Raw genomic sequence first — 17601 nt, 5'->3', positions numbered from 1 at the left:
TGCTGGGTCCTGAGCATCCCCAGCTCTGTGAAGACCTCCACTGGTGGGGGTCACCTCTTGGTGCCTGCCTGTTCTTTTTCAAATTCACCAACACAAGCACACAGGTGAAGTTAAATAGCACATGGTACCCCCTAGACTGGTGGGTGGCACCATTAGCTAAAACCACAGGTGTGTGTATTAACTTGACTCAGTTCTGGACAGAGGCCTTGATCTCCTCAAGCCAGCCATCCTGGAGGCAGCAGCTGGCTTCTCTCAGAGTAGGCAGGATGGTGTCCGAGGCTCCAGGAGAGCACAAAGGTTCTTGTCAGCACAAAGGTCCCAGGTGTTGTTGGAGAGACTGGAGTGGATGCTACTCCCCTGGCATCAGAGAAGCAAGCATCAAACACGGCCTCTCTTCCCTCATCTGGCTGAGCACCCCACCTCCAGCCTGCCTCTGCCCATGCTCTAGGGTTCTGAGGCCCACTTGCTGCCGTAGGGATGTCCTCCCTGAGCTTTGTCTGGGTCACCAAAAAAAGGATATCTGGGGGCACTGCTAGCACTAGGTCTTAACCATGTTTGATGAATGAGTGAGTGAGCTGACTCATGGATGAATGAATGAATGAATACAGGGTGAAACTTGAGAGGGAGGCCCTGAGGTCAGGTGGCTGCTACCCATGAAGGGAATCCTGGTCACAGAGTGAGGTTCCCCCTGCAGTAAGGGGTCAAGTGATTCTGGGAGCAGTGACTGCATTGTGCACCACCACCCACTCACTAGCGGGGTCCAACTGGTGCTTTCCAGTTTAGAAGAAGAGCTCAGCCTGTGTCCCTTAGCTGACAACCCAAAGCAAAGAGGAAACTTCTTTCTGGGCTAGACCTTCCATCATTTCCCTTAGTGGGTCCCCTCCTCTGCCCTCCTGCCCTCCTGCCCACAGAGAGGCAGTTTTACTGCTTCCCTGTGGGGTGGCCTTCCTACTTGGGTACTGAGGTGGTGGCTGCCACTGTCATTGCTTCACAGGGTCACAGGACTGTGCCCAGCCCTACAAGCAACAGGTGCCCTGTGGACAGCTTCTCACAGTGTGCCTGTTGCCCACAAGGCCCATGGGATCAAGAGTCCTGCAGGGACCAGGGGAGTCCCAGGAACAGCTGGGGCCCAGATGATGCCGGCAGGAATCTCTACTATCATCATGGTGTTGTTTGCTTTTTATTCCAAGCAGATGCTCTGCTTTCTCTTGTAAGTAATGTCCACTTCATGCCTCTTCAGCCTCAGGAGTTTGGAGAAAGCTAGAGCTAGAGCTGAGCCATGTAAAGTTCCACACTCCACTATTCATTTGAATTTTATTCTGGATTCCTGTGGTTGCTGCTCCCCCACGGCCAGCATCCTGCAGGTGTTGCCCCTGCTGCCCAGTGGACACAGAGAGGTTGTCAGGCTTCCTGCTGGTCCTCAGGACCTCAGAATGGCATCTACAGGAACATGTTTTTTAGATAAAACCTTCCGCTTCTCTCGGCAGAGCTGTCGAGCACTGGGCACAGAGCAGCCACTCCCTCTGCTGGGCCTGTCTCCGAGAACTTACATGTCGTTAGTGTCCACAGGAGCCAGGCGAAGGCAATGCACAGTGGAATGCTACAGACACAGCCTCGCACACTGAGTGCCACTCTGTGCTGCTTGCCCAGCCACCAAAATACAAAGTTCACATTCACCATCCCTCCTTTGTTAACACGTGCACAGTGCGTGGCGCTGCTTGTAAGAAAACGGAGGGGTATGCATCACAAGTCCACTGATGGAGGACTCTCTGAGGCGGGGATCTGGAGTGTGAGGTGAATTGACTGTCTGGGTGATGATAATGAAAACTCCCTCGTGACAGTGAAAGGCATGATAACAAACCAAAGCTCTTTTATTTTTGTGTGTGCAGTTCTCCGAGCAGGGATGTTGTTGATTTTGTACCTTTTGCCCTCAGCCCAGACACTGCTTCTGTGAGGCTGGGTTGCTGACTCATGGATGAGTCTGGAAGGCAGTGTGCCCACTTGATCCTCTATGAGGAAAGAATATTTCAAATGCACAAATAAATATAACACAGCAATTTGAGCTGTTTTATGGTATTCTGAAGGAGACCACACTGCCTACTGCACATGCGTGTTTTTTGCCATAAATTACATAGGAAACCAGAGTTAAAAACTTTAATGATCATATATCTAAACCACAACGTGTTTATGCATAATTTGCTTCCATTATGTTCAGTCTTATGTGAGATTCATGAATCAACCACGGAGCTTCATTTCTCACTGCCTGCCTGCCCTCCCAAGGTCGGTGATGCCGGGCGCCCACTGTGGGAAGGACGGCCCTGCCTTCGCCACTGTGAATGGCGCACCCGGCAGTGCTGATGGTCAGCAGGTGGGCATCCTGTGCACAGAGTAGGGGAGAGGGGGCTGCTGCAGAACTTCCTGGGTGGAGGCAGCCCAGTGCACAATTATTTTACAGAACAAGGGCCTATCCTAGGAGGGAAAACCAGCCAGACGTCACCAGGTTAGAAACTGCATCAGGACTTAGGGACTGGATCATGTCCTTGAGGGGCCTCGGGGCTGCCCAAACTAGAGGCCACTGGCATAAAAGCTCTTCCATAGTCAGGACTCATTTGTTTGTCACTCACTGTGTCCCAGTTCTCTGCTTGGTTCATCACACACAACGTTATATCTCTGAAGGACCTTTCAAATTCGGAATTTATTCTCATTGCTCACAGACAAAGAAGCATCACCCACGGAGAATGCACTGGGTGTCACTTTAATTTCCCCATTCTGCATCAAGAAAATAGGATAAAGTAGCACTTTAAAAAAATCTATCTCTTGAAAGAAAACCATTCTTTAACTCCTGGACCAAACAGAGTGTGAGGACTGATTGGTCCTGGACACTGGGTTTGCATTTATATTGGTGTCCTCTCTCTTTGGCCCTGACCCCGAAGCATTCCCAGGGGGCCTCGCCCTTGTGCTTCTGCCTACCATCCACATTTGGCTCTGAAATGACAGGGATACAATAAATAGGGTCTTGCTGAATTGACTCAAAGTACCCGGTCAGCCTGAGAGATGCAGGTCTTTCCCTCTCTGTCCTCTCTGCCCATCTGGAGATGGGACCCCAGCTCAGCAGTTTGCACCATTTTTCAGCTGATGGGGAAAATGCCCACACCTCCAGGTCACAGAACCTCCAGGAAGTGGCATTGAGGAGGCCCTGGGACCTCGACCTCAGCACGGATTAGACATATGGGTCTGATGTTCTATAGTGAGGAGAGCCTGGAATGCCTTGGCTTCCAAAGCTCTCGAAGGTGGGGGACTGCCTCAAGGATCCAAATGTGGACTCAAAGGACCTGTTACCTAAGTAAGGCAATTTTTAGCCATTTCCCTAATATTGTGGTCAAGTGTCTGCAGAATTTGAAGCTGAGAAACAGAAACTGAGGAGACATTTCTTGTTCTGCTTTGAACTGTACTCGGCTGCTGATCTGACCGCCCCTGTGGCAGAAGCCACAGGGAGGTGCTTTAGTAGTTAGTCTGTTTGCCTGTTGTAGGTGATGGGAGGAGGGCAGGCGAGAGCCAGGGGTGGAGCAGGGGACTCCAGGCCCCAGGAGAAGTGACTTCTCCTCAGAGTGACAGTCCCGCTGTCGATCTCATCCACCCCAGGGCCAGATTCCCAAGGTTGGACAGACTCCTTATTAGCTTTTCCTCCTCTGCTCAATGGGACTTCCAGCTTAAACCACTCATCCTAAGTTCACCACCAAATGAGTCACTGGGATTTCATGAACTAAAGGCCAGGGACCCATATTGCTATCGTTAAAGCCCCTGTCTCTGCTCAGCTGAGGAAACTCTCCTCCCCGAGCTGAAGCCGCTGGTGAAACTCCACATTAGGAAGAAATTAGGGCCAGTGTCCCACTGACCAGGCCAGCCTGACAGGAACTAAGTGGGCTATGCCTGAGCCAGAGAGAGGCTGGAGCATTTGCCTTTCTCTGATTCTCAGAGGCCCTCGGGGTTGAGGACACATGGAAGGGAAGGTACCTGCAGAAATAGTCCAAAGGCTTCAGGTGTGCCAGAGAGCAGAAAAGAGCAAGGTTTCCTCAGAGCCTCCCTCACACCTCATGATTGAGCAGACGATGTGAGGCCGCCGAGATGCTGAGGAGCTCAAAGACTGGGTTTCTGTCCCTTTGGGGCAGATGACATTATGGGGGGATCAAGTCCAGGGGGTGGTGTTTCCATTCCCAGGTGTTGTTGGAGAAGCTACAAGATTCTGGAAAAGGAAGAGCTGAACCAGGTAGGAAGGTGTGACTTACAAGGCCTGAGATGGCCTCCCTGGAACCTTAGCAGGCCCTAAAGTGACACAAAAGTGGTAATAAAACACTTTCAGCCACTGGAGTTTCTGTGGTCTGGTGTACACTGGATAGCCAGCTGCTGGAGCCCCCGTGTGTGTAGTTCATGTGTATATGATGCATTCTTGCAGCAATCTCAGTGGGGGCCATTGCACCCCCAAACCACCCAGAAGTAGAGGTAGAGTTACTCAGAAACTGATGTGACAAATTATACCTAGAGTGACAATATATGCCTTTTGAGGCTAAAAGGAGCCCAACATTAGTTTCAACAATATATTAACACTAGAGGCCTGGTGCATGAATTTGTGCACGGACTGGGTCCCTCCTGGCCGATTGGGGCTACCTCACCCTGTCCCAATTGGGGCCAGCCAAGGGGAGGGACCTCAGAAGGTTGGCCAGCCATTGGAGGTTGGCTGTGGGAGCGCACTGACCATCAGGGGGCAGCTCCTGCGTTGAGCATCTTCCCCCTGGTAGTTAATGAACATTATAGCTACCAGCCGGTCATCCGGTCAGCCATCATAATGGTTGCTTAGGCTTTTATATATATAGATATTACTACCTGACTTTCCAAACCGGATGTCAAAATTGACTGTTGTTGCTCTGAGGTCAAGATGTATGGAGACAGACCCTTCTCATAATTTCTCATAGAAGCAGACCCAGGCTGACCTGGTGGCAGACCCAGGCTGATGGGGTGCCTGTGTGCTATGTGGTTCTGGGCAAACCCATGGACTTCTCTTAGCCCCTGTACTCTCCCCTGATACACTGGGGAGAGGACACCCCCTCCCAGGTCCCCTGAAGATTATCACTGACACCTGACATGTCCACTGCTGTTGTTAACACAGTGATGCTCAGTGATAAACTGTGATTGGAAAACAGGTAGTCACATACCTGCAGTGGGAAAGTGGCAAAGGATTGCTGGTTTACCCATCTTAATGCCCTAACAGATGGTTCTGTAGGAGCCCTGCAGCTGTAGGCGGGGGAGGTTGGCGTCGCTTCCGTAAGCAGCTGTGGTGGACAAAGGAGCTCCATGGACTCTGCAGCGTATGGATACCTGCAGCTCAGCAGCTAGGTGTCTCAGCCCATGTTTGAAGGTCACCTGCTCCCTGCCCTGCCGCTTTTCCAGGTGTTGCTGGGGCTGTAACATCTGGCTGCAACGTACACATGGATCCGATCATCCATTGTTCTGTAGGCTGCCAGTGGAGCTGGTAATGAGAGGACATTTGCTGGACAGGAAGCACCAAAACAAAGCGGGCAGTCCTGAGCAGCCACTGATGGCCCAGATACAGAAGTGAGAGGCTGAGGCCCAGCCCACGGTGACGCCCATGCATTGCATTCCAAGGACAGGGCTCTGCCTTTCTTCTTATTCCTTTTCCTCCTTGAACCCTCCCCTTTGGGGCACCACGCTGTTCCTGCTCCTCCCCAAACCCCAGCAGAGGCTGTAGCCCCCAGCCCCTGTGGCATGTGCCTGGGGAGTGTGGCCAGGCTGGGGGAGTGGGAGCCAGAACATCTGCTGGCTCACAGTGGGCTGTGCAGGCGCTCCATTATTTTCCCCTCCCTGTCTGCTCACCACAGTGCCCTTGTCACATGTGTGCCAAACGGCTGCAGCCGTGCTGCTTGGGGGCATGCTGCTCAGCTCACAAAGAAGGGAGGCACCTGCACAAAGCCAGCAGGCTCATCACGCCTGCCACCAGCCTCCTTCTGTCTGTCTGTCCGCTGCCCACAGCCGACCGCGTCCCATGCTGCGATGTCCTAAACCCACAGTGACATGTTTCATCTGTTCATTCATCTCAAAGGCCCTTTGGCTGATAAAGTTACTATTTCAGTCTCTTTATAGCCACTCGGATACTTACAGTTAAAATCTGTCCTTGCATGTGGGTGTTTTCTTTCGAGAGATTTTCCTGAAAACCAGATGCTTGGTCCACTCTGTTGGGTGTGACCCTCTATCAGACCTTAATCACTTATCATGCCCTCAGCTCTTGGCATCTTGTATTATTTGGATCTCTCTGCTCTTACGTCTGAGAGTCAATCTGATTTCAGTTAGAACCTGGACCAGGTGTGGGGAGGACTCAGAATCCAGCTCTTGGGAGCCCCAGGAGAGGGCCACCCAATTCCTGTCCTTCTCACATTTGTGACCTTGATACCTGGAGGCCCATGACAAGGGTTAACAGGCTTTGGGACTGGAGAGGGGCTTCTCACATGGACAGATGCCCTGGTCCTTCCTTTGTCAGGGCTGAGACTTGCAAACTTAATGCTTTTCTGGAAAAGTACAGCCGATTGGCAATTAACCAAACTTTTTACTTCTTGACTTCAGAGAGTGAAATAATGTTTATAGAACAGAGAAAAATGAGCCCTCTTTTGGGAAAGGAAGTCTTCCAAGAATATATATAAAATAAACAACCCTCCGAGTCCACTTCTAATTCGTCCCACTGGCTGTGTCCCAAGGGTAATGCTGGCAGCCACCACTGTTGGCCTGCAGGTCCCTCTGCATCGTCTAAAAGCATGAAGGAAGCAGGAGGAGAAGGCCAACCTGGGGAGTTGCCACCAGCACCTGAGAGAATACATAGGGCCATGACCAGCCGTGCCTTACCTCTCCCTTCCCCACCTCAACACCTGGTGAATGAATCTTATTTGTGTGACAGTGAGCATCATTCTCTGCATGGCCAGAGGCCACCACACCACAGAGACAGTTCTTCAGGCCTCAGGAATTCCTTGCACGACACATGGACCCAGGGACAGTGGCCAGGCGGGCTCTGACCAGATGAGTCCCTGCCTGGTGAAGAAGGTTTCAAAGTGCTACAGCTGTGGGGTGCTCAGAGGGCAAATAAGGCAGAAAGGGGGTCCAGCACCCTGCCTCCTCCATCTCACTATGTTCAGTGGCTGGGGAAAGAAGTCCATCAAAATGGCATCATTTATGGGACTCTGTAATGCGTGATAAGTTTTAATATCTCTGCTTATTTGTTTTATACTGACAGCAAACTTGAGGTCCATGAATCAAGAGAAGATTGGTTATTTCCTTCTAGGATTCCTGTGATGTCCCTTTCCTATGTCCCGGTTCCTGGGGAGACACCATGAGAACAAGAATCACCTGCAGGGGAGGAACCCAAATTATAAGCCTTGGGACTGCTGAATGGCTCACCTGTCTGTGAAGATGGGATAATCCTGGGCTCCCAAGGGCAAACCCATCCTCTCTGGGAGGTCCAGGGAGTGTCCCTGAGTACTCAGCACATAAGCAAATGTCCCACAACCTGTACATCTTTCTGGAGTGTGTCATTGTCTTTAACTTCCAAGACTCTTTGCTATGCCTCACCCTTTAACCAGAGTGCCAGGAACTGTTGTCAAAACTCAGGCCATTAGAAATGGAAAAATGCTCACACTGCTTTCCAACATCATGTCCGTGTTTTTAATAGTCCGTGTCAGCCTTGTGAAGATGGGGCGCAGCTGGATCATTTCCTACTCACGTTCAGGATAAGGGTCTGGCCACCACCTGTGGGAATGGGCCTCTTCAGGCTTCATCCTCAGGCTTCATTACAACAGCCCCTGCCCTATCACAGACCCCCAGTCCTCCTTCTCACGGAGGGTGTTGGTCCAGTATGTAACCCATGTTACCGACTCATGGCCACTCATTCTGAACTGTGGCTTTGGCTCACAAAGTCTCAAAGACAACTCCAAACCCACACTTCCCCGGAGTATCTGAGCATTGCCTTTGGACCTGCAGTGTGTCCCCATCTCCTCTTTCAGGAAATGTGGGCCTCCCTGCAGGTCCAAAGGCAGGGAGGCCCACATTTCCTGAAAGAGGAGATGGGGACACACTGCAGTAGCCTGAAGCTAGGGCACCACAGCCTCACGTTGTTAACCGTCCTCACACAGGCTTGTGAAAATGCCTGTCCTCCATGAGAATGCTCTGGCTGAAGGCTTCCTCACCAGCATCCTGTGCCTTCAGTTTCACAACTGATGGGAGACCTGCTGAGGAGTGGTTGCGGCGAGGGAAGCCCATCCAGTGCAAGCTAGGCAGCCTCCCGTCCTCCAGGCGACACCCAGTCAATAAAGCTTAAATGCTAAGAACTCAGAGCAACTGGCCGAGAATTATTATAAATGTAATCATTCTGGAACATTTTATAAAGCAGATTTCAAAAAGTGGGTACTGTTGACTGATCAGTTTACATCTCATTTATGTAACTGCATCCTGACTTGTAGATAATGCTGTACTTGAAGTGTAGCCTGGGAACCCTGGGAGGAACAACCCCAAGCACAGGAAACTTCCAGGAAATGAAAGTCTTTTGCATATGGGTTTCCTTACACAATAGTTAAACAACAGTTAAATGGTGTTTCATTTAGACTACAAAGTATTGCTGCCTTTCTAAACACATACGGATATCAGCATTTATGGCAGGTAAGAATTCTCTAGTTGGCCAGTCAATAAACCCATCTACCCTCCCCTGGTTTTGGTGGTGTGACCCTTGGGAGTAGCACCTGGGGTTAACTTGAACCGTAGTGCCAGGGATGCCCGTCAGCCACCCCCCATCGCTCAGCAGTGATCCAAGCTGTAGCAAGTCGTGACATCTCTCTGACTCCGTTCCTTCACCCACAGAAAGCAAATGATTCTAACTTCTTAGTTGATGCATCTGCAAATGCTTTTGAAACTTTGAGCACACATTAATCCCATAACTTAAGAAGGTTATTCTCCACCCCTTCCTTGACTTTTTATGAAGGATATTTAGCATCATGGCTCTGCCTTTCCTCCAACTTCGGGCTGGAAGTTGTTCTGCGATTGGCTTGCTTGGGAATCCTGCCGACCAGACCCCAACCCCAGAGCCCCTCCTTGGACCCTGTGTGACTCTGCTGGGCTCCTGTCTGCTCTGCTATGGCTGGGACACACAGAGATCTGTCAAGCACACTAGGCATTCAACTTTGACAACTGCATGATTGCCCTTGTTACCCATGATCCCTGGAGAAATTCCTCTGAGAGGCACTGTGACCCACTTTCTGTCACTCTGATGTTTCTAATTTGGAGGAGGGTCCCAGAGATGGCTCTCAGGAGGCCATGGGGCTGCTCTGCGAACCTGCTCTTTCCCTAAAAAGTTCCCTAGTCACTTTGCTGGACCCTGCAGTCAGGCTGACCAGATGGGGGACATTGAGGGCCACAGCCATGGTTTTTCACTCTCATTTATTCTTTTAAATGAAGAAAAGAAAAGGAACTAAAATGCAATTCTGTATTGACTCAACTATGATGAGCAAGATTGAAAGAAATAGTAACTGCATGTTTTATACACTCAGCGAGCCCCATCTCTCCAGCACCTGCTTCCTGACATGGCTGCCTTTGCTCAGAGGATCCTGGGAAGCCTCAGGCCTTGGGATGTCATGCTTTTCAGGGGAGCTTTCCCAGAGAGCAGCAAGGACCAGCAGTGGTGGGTCGTGGGGGCTCAGCCAGGGCCACATGCAGGAGTGATTCCTCTTGCAGCAAGACTAGGGGTGTGCAGAAGACGTGTGTCACTTGGGGTGCATGCCTTGGGCTTGCAGCTGTGGCTGCAGCAGAAGCACACCCAGCCTTCTGAGGTGCACTGCAGAACTGGAACCAGCAGCAAACACCCACTGGTTCATTCTTGTCACCACGGTCCATGTCCTCTTCTCTTCCCCAAACTATGATGCACAGACCTGCTCTCCCAGAGATTCTGTCTCCTCATCCATGAGGGTCAATGCCCTGTTCCTCAGGACTTTCCTGGAGACACTGTATCAGCACTGATAGTCTTGCCCTGGGGCAAAGGCAAGCCAGCACTTTCTCGTTGCTTCACTTTGTACCCTGTTCAAACGGCTGCTGTGTGTTACTCTTCCCTTTCATTCACCACTCGAGTTTCTGTTTACATTTGTTTACCTAGAGCACGAGTTTCAATTAATACTCCAGTGGAAATACCTCTTAATGTCCATGTTACTTTTAAAACTTTCTTTTCCCTCAATGAACTGAATGCCCTAAAGCAAGGTGTAGTCACACCTTATGAACAGATGTGTGTATATCCATGTGCATGTCATATGTGATGTACATGATATGTTATAGCACTGATCAGAAACTCACATTCCACAAATTTGCAATGTCTAAGCCATTCTTGTTGGAGCACACTAAAACATTAATTCAAATATTAAGATTTCTAAGTCATTGCTTTAAAACAATAACATAACCGGCTTTTAGTAGAACCATGAAGTTGTTTTTAGAACCTCTTTCTTAAAGCTTTCCCCCAGATCAGGGCCCAGGGACAGCAGGCACCCCCTTGTCTGGAGAATGTCTACAGTAGGGCAGGGATTCCAAGCATCTCCCAACATTCAATAAATATTTATGGACAAGCTCCCAGATGCTAGCTCTGTGCCCAGCCCTAAGACACACAATTAGGTAATTTCTGCCCCAATGGCATTTGCCACTGGACGTGCCCATGGATTTGCGTAACAGCACCAGTCCACTGCCATGGAGATTGCCCCAGGAGACATGGGTGGTTTCAGACTGAAATTGTCTAAGTCTGCACAAAGTTTGCTTTCCCCATTATTTGTGATCAACATCACACGAGCACTATATTGTCAGCACACGTATACCAACAAAAATTCTGTTTACGTAAATCTCAATTCAACATCAGGGCCATATGAATACAAATCTGCTATTCTGATCAAATCACTTTTACTGGGATGAGCATTTATATCAACAGGTAGTAACACTTTCCCTTGAAGGAATTGGGAGGATTCTAAAGTCCATATTAGGACATGAGCTGTGTATTAGACAGATGGCTAGTTACAAAATCTGTCAGATTTATTTGTTTAAATGGTGGTTAGATTTTTGTCTTTTATTATCTTAAAATTTTCGCTAGATCATGCTCTATCTGTGTTCCCTTTGTTATCAGGTAACAAGCAGCTCGTCCAATTCGTCTTACAGAGACACTGTAGTGACTTTTACAGGCCGGATGTTAATTCAATGTTTATAGTGTTACCTCTCTGACATGTTATATTAATGAACATGAGTTTCTATTCTACCAAGGTCCTTCAGATCAGGTATCACATCTGACTTGATTGTGCCTCCCCAGAAATTCAAGCACAGTTCCTGGCACACAGGTGAGAAGAAATGTGTGGGATGATGTGAAAAATTATTTATGTGTTAAGACTGGATAAGACGGTGAGTTACTAACTTTTAAAATGAATACTTTATAAACATAGAGACATATTCCTTGTAAGTAACTATTAGAATGAATAAGGAATGATATTAAGTATGATATAATAATACTTTGAATGTCAACAACATATCTATAAATATCAATATATATATATATATATATATATATACACACACATATGTAAAAACTATACATGCTCACAGGTTAATAGGGAGCTAATCTAGAATATTGGCTCAAATTCAACTTGCAAAAAACTTATTTTTATTCTTTTTCTAAACTTTCTGCATCTTAGTTCTGCAAGCAGCTAGAATGTGGGGGCAGGTTTATAATAATAATGATGATGATAAATAACATGGGCATCACTCATATTCACACAACATGCCTATTGGACCGGGTGTCAGTTGCAGGCACATTTTTAGGCAGGGTCTGGTTGGCACGGGCCAGCTGCATGGCCTGTTTTTTTGTTTGTATGGGGTTTTTTTTGGCTGTTTTTTATTTCTGTGCTGCAGAGTGGGAGCATGCAGACAGGTCTTGAGAAACTTAGAAAGCTGCTTGAGTTTTTGCCCAGAGCCATCCTCGGCTGCACCCCTCAGATCGGTTCACTGATGTCCCTTTTCACAGTCCATTTCTCTCGGACATTATTGTGTGTTTGGGCTGCACCCTGAATTGCATGTGGCCCAACAGTGTGTGAAGAACGCCGATCACTACAGCGGGGTTTCTTCCCACAGATGCTGTGGGGTCTCCCTGGAGCTCAATTTTCAGACACAAAGTGATGGTCACCATAAGAGCTGCCTGTTGGCTTGGGAAAGCCTACTCAGGTGGAGCTCGCTACCCTCCCCAGTCTCAGGGGACTGCTTGCTATGTTCCCCCCCTCATGATTTTACTTCCTGTCATTGCAAATATGTGCAAACTAGTGACATGGGCATGTTGGCAATGGAGGTAAACCTGAGAAACCCAACTCTGGCTTTGATGACACGTTTCTGTTGTCCTAAGCAGGACGCAGGCACATTTTTCTCACTTAACCGGTCCTGGGTGCTGCACTGGTCATCATGATGGTCCGGGCCATCTCCCCCACACCAGGTAGAGCAGAGACCGCACAGGCTCCAGCGCCAAACCATGCCGCCCAGGCTGCACGGCACACGTTTTACTGGGTCACACAGAAAAGCTCCGATACTAGTACAACATGTCAAAATTAGTCACTTAAGAATGTAAACAGCCCCAGAAACAGCGCTGAGCAGGCAGCCAGCCATCTGTTCTGAGCCTGGTCTGTGTTCTCACTGTGGGCACCGATTTCCCCTCCCCTCCCCAGATGAGGACCAGAGCCGCCCTGGCTCGGATCAGCTGACTGTCCCTGAGTAGCACAAATCTGGATGTGAACAGCTTGCTCTGCCTGCCATGGGGCCCAGGGCTCCGGGCTCGGCAGGAAGGGTGGTGGCAGCAGCTGGCAAGGCCCAGGACCCCCTCCATCCCCATCTCTCACTCTCTTGCTGCTGCAGATGTGAGAAGCAAACTGTTTTGCTATTATTGGGCAAGGCCCCCTGGTGTGCAGCGGTGTGAGTGTCTGTGTGTGTCCCTCCCTAGATAAAGCCCCACACCTTAACTCGTCTTGCCTAGACCAGATATGGGAGGTTTTCTGAAGGACAGTGAAATAATCCTGTTTTAGTTCATCTGTACTGCTGTTGGAGAAAGTTTTCTTTTCATTTTCTCTGACCCACAAGCACTCATTTTACATCCATACACTGCATACACTGTGGCATTCCCTCCCCAACCCCCAAATCTGGAATGGGAAGCCCGAATCCTACCACCCACAGCTGCCAATGGAGTCAGGAGAAAATCTCCAGAGTCAAACCCATTTCAGTGACTAGTTAATGTGATTGAGTCAGTAAATTAGGAAATTGGGCCGTGGGCTCCATGGAGAGGACGCCTCTGTGATAATTTGGTGTTCAGCTTCCAGCCCTTTCCATAAACTGGTTTGGACTACAGAGACCACCACCCAGTGGCTTGTAAGAGTTGGGGGATCACATACCCAGGAAGGCAGGTGGCCCACTGGATTTCTCCAGAGTTGACCCTTAGCATTGTGCTGGGCTGCATATCTGGCACTTCGGCCAGGCGGGTCAGGCTGTGCTCTCTGTTTCTAAAACACATAGCTAGGAAGGTAGTCACTATACTGATACTGTACTGTGTTGGGAACAAATTGTGTAAACAAGGCTTTGTAACTAACTTTGTGGTTTTTGCAAATAAAAATGCTGTAACTCCTATAGTCGGCACTGCAGTTCAGCCTTTGCTTCGGCAGGGTGCTGTAACTGTAGTCTCTGGCCAGCTTAATAAAGGCTCCTAAATCTTGATCTGATTCCCTGGTGGTCGTCTCCGCAGGTAGCCCCATTACAAGCATTCCAGTCATTTCAGGGATAGTGTTTCCATGAGTGTGAACATCCTTTCTAGATTCAAGACAGTGAAGCCTGCACACTCAGTGCAGCTCCCGGGGACCTACCTCTCCAACTGTTCCCGTTCATTTTCCTGTGGCAGCTGTGGGCACTCCTTCCGTTGTTCTAATCATGGAGCCACTGTCGCATCCTCTCTATCATGTATCCATCGCAAATCTTGTCACATCCCCCTGGAATTCACACTGGGCTAGACCCTTCTCTTCACCTGTCATGCTGTGGCCCTGGCATGAACACCCATCCCTTCCCTCCACTCCCCACATTGCAGCCTCCTGGGTGGTCTCCTGCTTTTCCTCTGAGATCCTTCTTAACCTGGCAGAAAACCTTCTGCTCTTAAAGTATAAAGCAAACAAACAGCAGCCTCTGTTGATCCCACTCTCCATCTGCTTGAAGCTTTCCAGTGGTCCACAACCAACTGGAATTGAAGCCTGGGTCCTCACACTCACACCCTCATGCCCTGCCCAAAAGCCCTGTCCCTTCAGCTCGCTCCTGTGTTCTTCCTGCCCGAGCTACAGCCTCAACCCGCTCTTAAACACACCAGGCATACCTGACCCCAGGGCCTTTGCACTTGCTGTTTCCATCACCAGAAGGCTCTGTTACAGGTTATTTTCATGGATGCTTCTTCTCTTGTTGCATATCTGTTCTTCAGTGTCACTCTGTCCTGATGTTGTCCTTCTCTGACATCTCTATCTGTCTCTACCGCCCCATCTCGCCTCCACCTGTGTTATTCTCCTGCTCTGTGTTATTACTTCCAAGATTTAGCTGCTTCTCTTTTTCTCCCATTAGATGTGAGTTAGGTAAGAACAGGAGTGAGACCCCTACTCGCATTATGGAGCTAAGCCCTACTGAAATGTGAGCCCTGCCAGCTGATGCCAGTCACATTCCATTGAAAAGACGACCTCTGCCAGTGTTCAAGGAGCCAGCACGTGGCCATGGGGACTGATTTCACAGGCGTGTCCTTGTGAGGTGGGGGTCAGGCCTCACTCTTACCTCTCAGGTCCTCCTGGGTTGAGTTGATTCGTTGACCTTATTGAGTGTAAAATTCAAGTGCAAACAGGGGGAGAAGCAAGTAGCAAATTGTGGGCAGCCTTTCTGTAGCCCACACCTCGTGGAAGCTGTTTTAGGACATGCTTTATTAGATGCTTCGGCAGTAGGTGGGGGTGTAATTACAGTTTGTGTAACTTAATTGCATTATGTAAGGATCTGAACATTCACATGGTTTCCACTTGTGGAATTTCTCTGCTTATTAATTTTTTATTTATAATTATTCTTGTATTTGCACTGTGCATTGTATTTTAAAATTATTTTTAAAATCTTACAAATACCATTAGATTTAATCCCCTCAAACACTGTTGAGTTTTAAAACAGGTATACGATCTCAGGGTTTGGATAAACTGCAGAGAGAGGGCACAGGCTTCGGCACTGGGCAGCACAGTGAGGCCAGTGCTGTCCTGGGCCAGGCCCAGAGGATGCCAGGAGAGACGCAAAGCCAAGTGGAGGTGCTGGCACTGGAGGGGGACAGGGTTCCTTAGGGTCTCCATAGGGAGGTAAGGTGTGGCTCTGGACTCAGACAGGTGTGGCCGGGCCCCTCCTAGTCTGTCATTTTAAAAAATGCCGTGTGGAAAAAGGCTGGATCAGAGGGGACAAAAATCCCAGGAGACCTCAGGGCACTGAAATGAAGGGCTCAGCTTCCCCGGGGTCCCCGGGGCAGTCGCAGGTGCAAATTGTCTCCCTGTAAAATAGTCCCTGAAAGTGTTGGCATCTTTCTTTTGCTCTGCTCTACACTCTTACGCTCATGATCCTGTTTATTTTACACCTTCACAATCTTCGCTGACCTCTTGGAGTTTCAGGATGTTATGGAGATAAACACAAGTAAACCAGATAAATTCTGGTTATCCAGAATCTCCGAATACTTATTCAGTTAAAAATATTGAAAAGAAAATGCATATGTGCATTGGCGTGGAGAGTTATAAGGGTGTGTTGAATAAATCAGTCAGCTTATAGTTTACAATGACAAGTGCCCCATGGGCCCAGTGAACTTTTCCAAGCAAGAGGTGGGAGTGTAATTACTCGCGGGGTTAGAAAAGCATAATCTGAGGGACAGTATCCAGGCCGGACTAAAGACAAGCAGTAACGGTGGAGGCAGACCAGTGAGTGACCCATGTCAATGGTCTGGGTGACAACGATAAGTATCCTGATAACACAGTGCTGTTGGTAAAGGACAAGCAATGTGGGCGAGCAGACGCCACACTGTGGACATAATGGGTCCTGAACAAAGCATGCGCAGATGGTTCCTGTAAATATGGGTGACGCTCCCAGAAGAGGAGGTTGCTCTCCAAGGTGCTGCAGATGCCTCCTGTGCCCACAGTGCCCACAGTGCCCACATGCACAGGCTTCCTTAGGGCTCCCTTCCTGGGATCTAGCTGCAAAAGCAGCCTCAAGCATGTCTGTAACCACTCGTGAAGAGCTGAATGCTGCCAGTACACTTTGGCAGATGGGTCACACTGGAGGAATAAAACCCATAGAATGCATCTGTCCAAAACTACCCTGCACCCCGGGATGCTATCACACAGGAAAAACGAAACTGAGGGGTTCCAGGAGTCCTGTGAATTTTGACATTGTTGAAGTTAAACCCTTAGCCTATTAAGCTAGGGTTCCAGGGAAACAATGACCTATCTCCCAAGACCCAAAGGAGATGTATTATGACATTTTTACCTTTTGAAAGTTTCGTTTCTATTTTGTTTTTATTATACAAAGCTCTTAGTTCAACAATCAAGTTGAATAATAGGTCGTTGACAGTACAGCCACTGGGTGGACAGTTCACCTCTTCCTTCACAGGGTAATTGGGCGAGGCCAGACCGATGGGATCGGTCAGAAGTTGTGACAAATCAGCATGTATGTGTTGCCTCATTTTCTTTTTGTGGTCAGTTGCCACTGCACATTTAATTTTTATAAAATTTATGGGGTACTCAGAAAACCACATATACTTTATTGAGTTGCCCTTTGAAAAGACAAATTTATGTCAATGAAGAAGGAATTGAACCACTCACAGCAGGCAATGTGCCAGGAGGAGACCGATAAGGCACTCTACTGAGCCCAGAGAAGTGAAGGATGAAGGGGACATAGGCTGCGGTTTGGTCAAGAACATTCTGTACCCTGTCAGGCCTCCACTAAGGACCCCACCAAAGACAAATCAACGGAGACTCACAAATCTCATTCAACTTGAATGGAATTTTCTTGGTCTCTTAAATGAAACCATCTACTTACTTATTTGAGACTCTTAATATAATGGCTCTGACTTACGTCAGCTTTCACAAATTCTTTACAAAACATTTTAAAAAGTCCAAGTTTCTAGAGTTTTGCTTTCAAATACCCAATAGCTGATATCCACAGGGCTCTCAGGTTTGATGCGTTTAACAAATGTGAGTAATGCATGCTCTTCCTCTTCATGTTCCATGTGTCCTGCACGCGGGGAGCTGGAGCCTGTCCTCCTCCCACTGTGCGGATGAGGAGCAACTCGAACCCCAGGTAGAAGGTTCACATCTGGGAAGCATTCGGGCGATGGGTGCTTCTGCTCCAGGCAGACATGAGGTGGTTCAGCTCAAAGCCGAACTGTGGCTCTCACACTCAACACAAGTGACGTTCAGGAGGAAAATGTCACTTTTGTTGGGCAGGTTTATAAATTTATCCTAT

This window comes from Myotis myotis, unplaced genomic scaffold (assembly GCF_014108235.1).
Source record: "Myotis myotis isolate mMyoMyo1 unplaced genomic scaffold, mMyoMyo1.p scaffold_m19_p_5, whole genome shotgun sequence".
In the NCBI taxonomy this organism is placed as follows: Eukaryota; Metazoa; Chordata; class Mammalia; order Chiroptera; family Vespertilionidae; genus Myotis; species Myotis myotis.
This window is presented reverse-complemented; position numbering follows the sequence as displayed.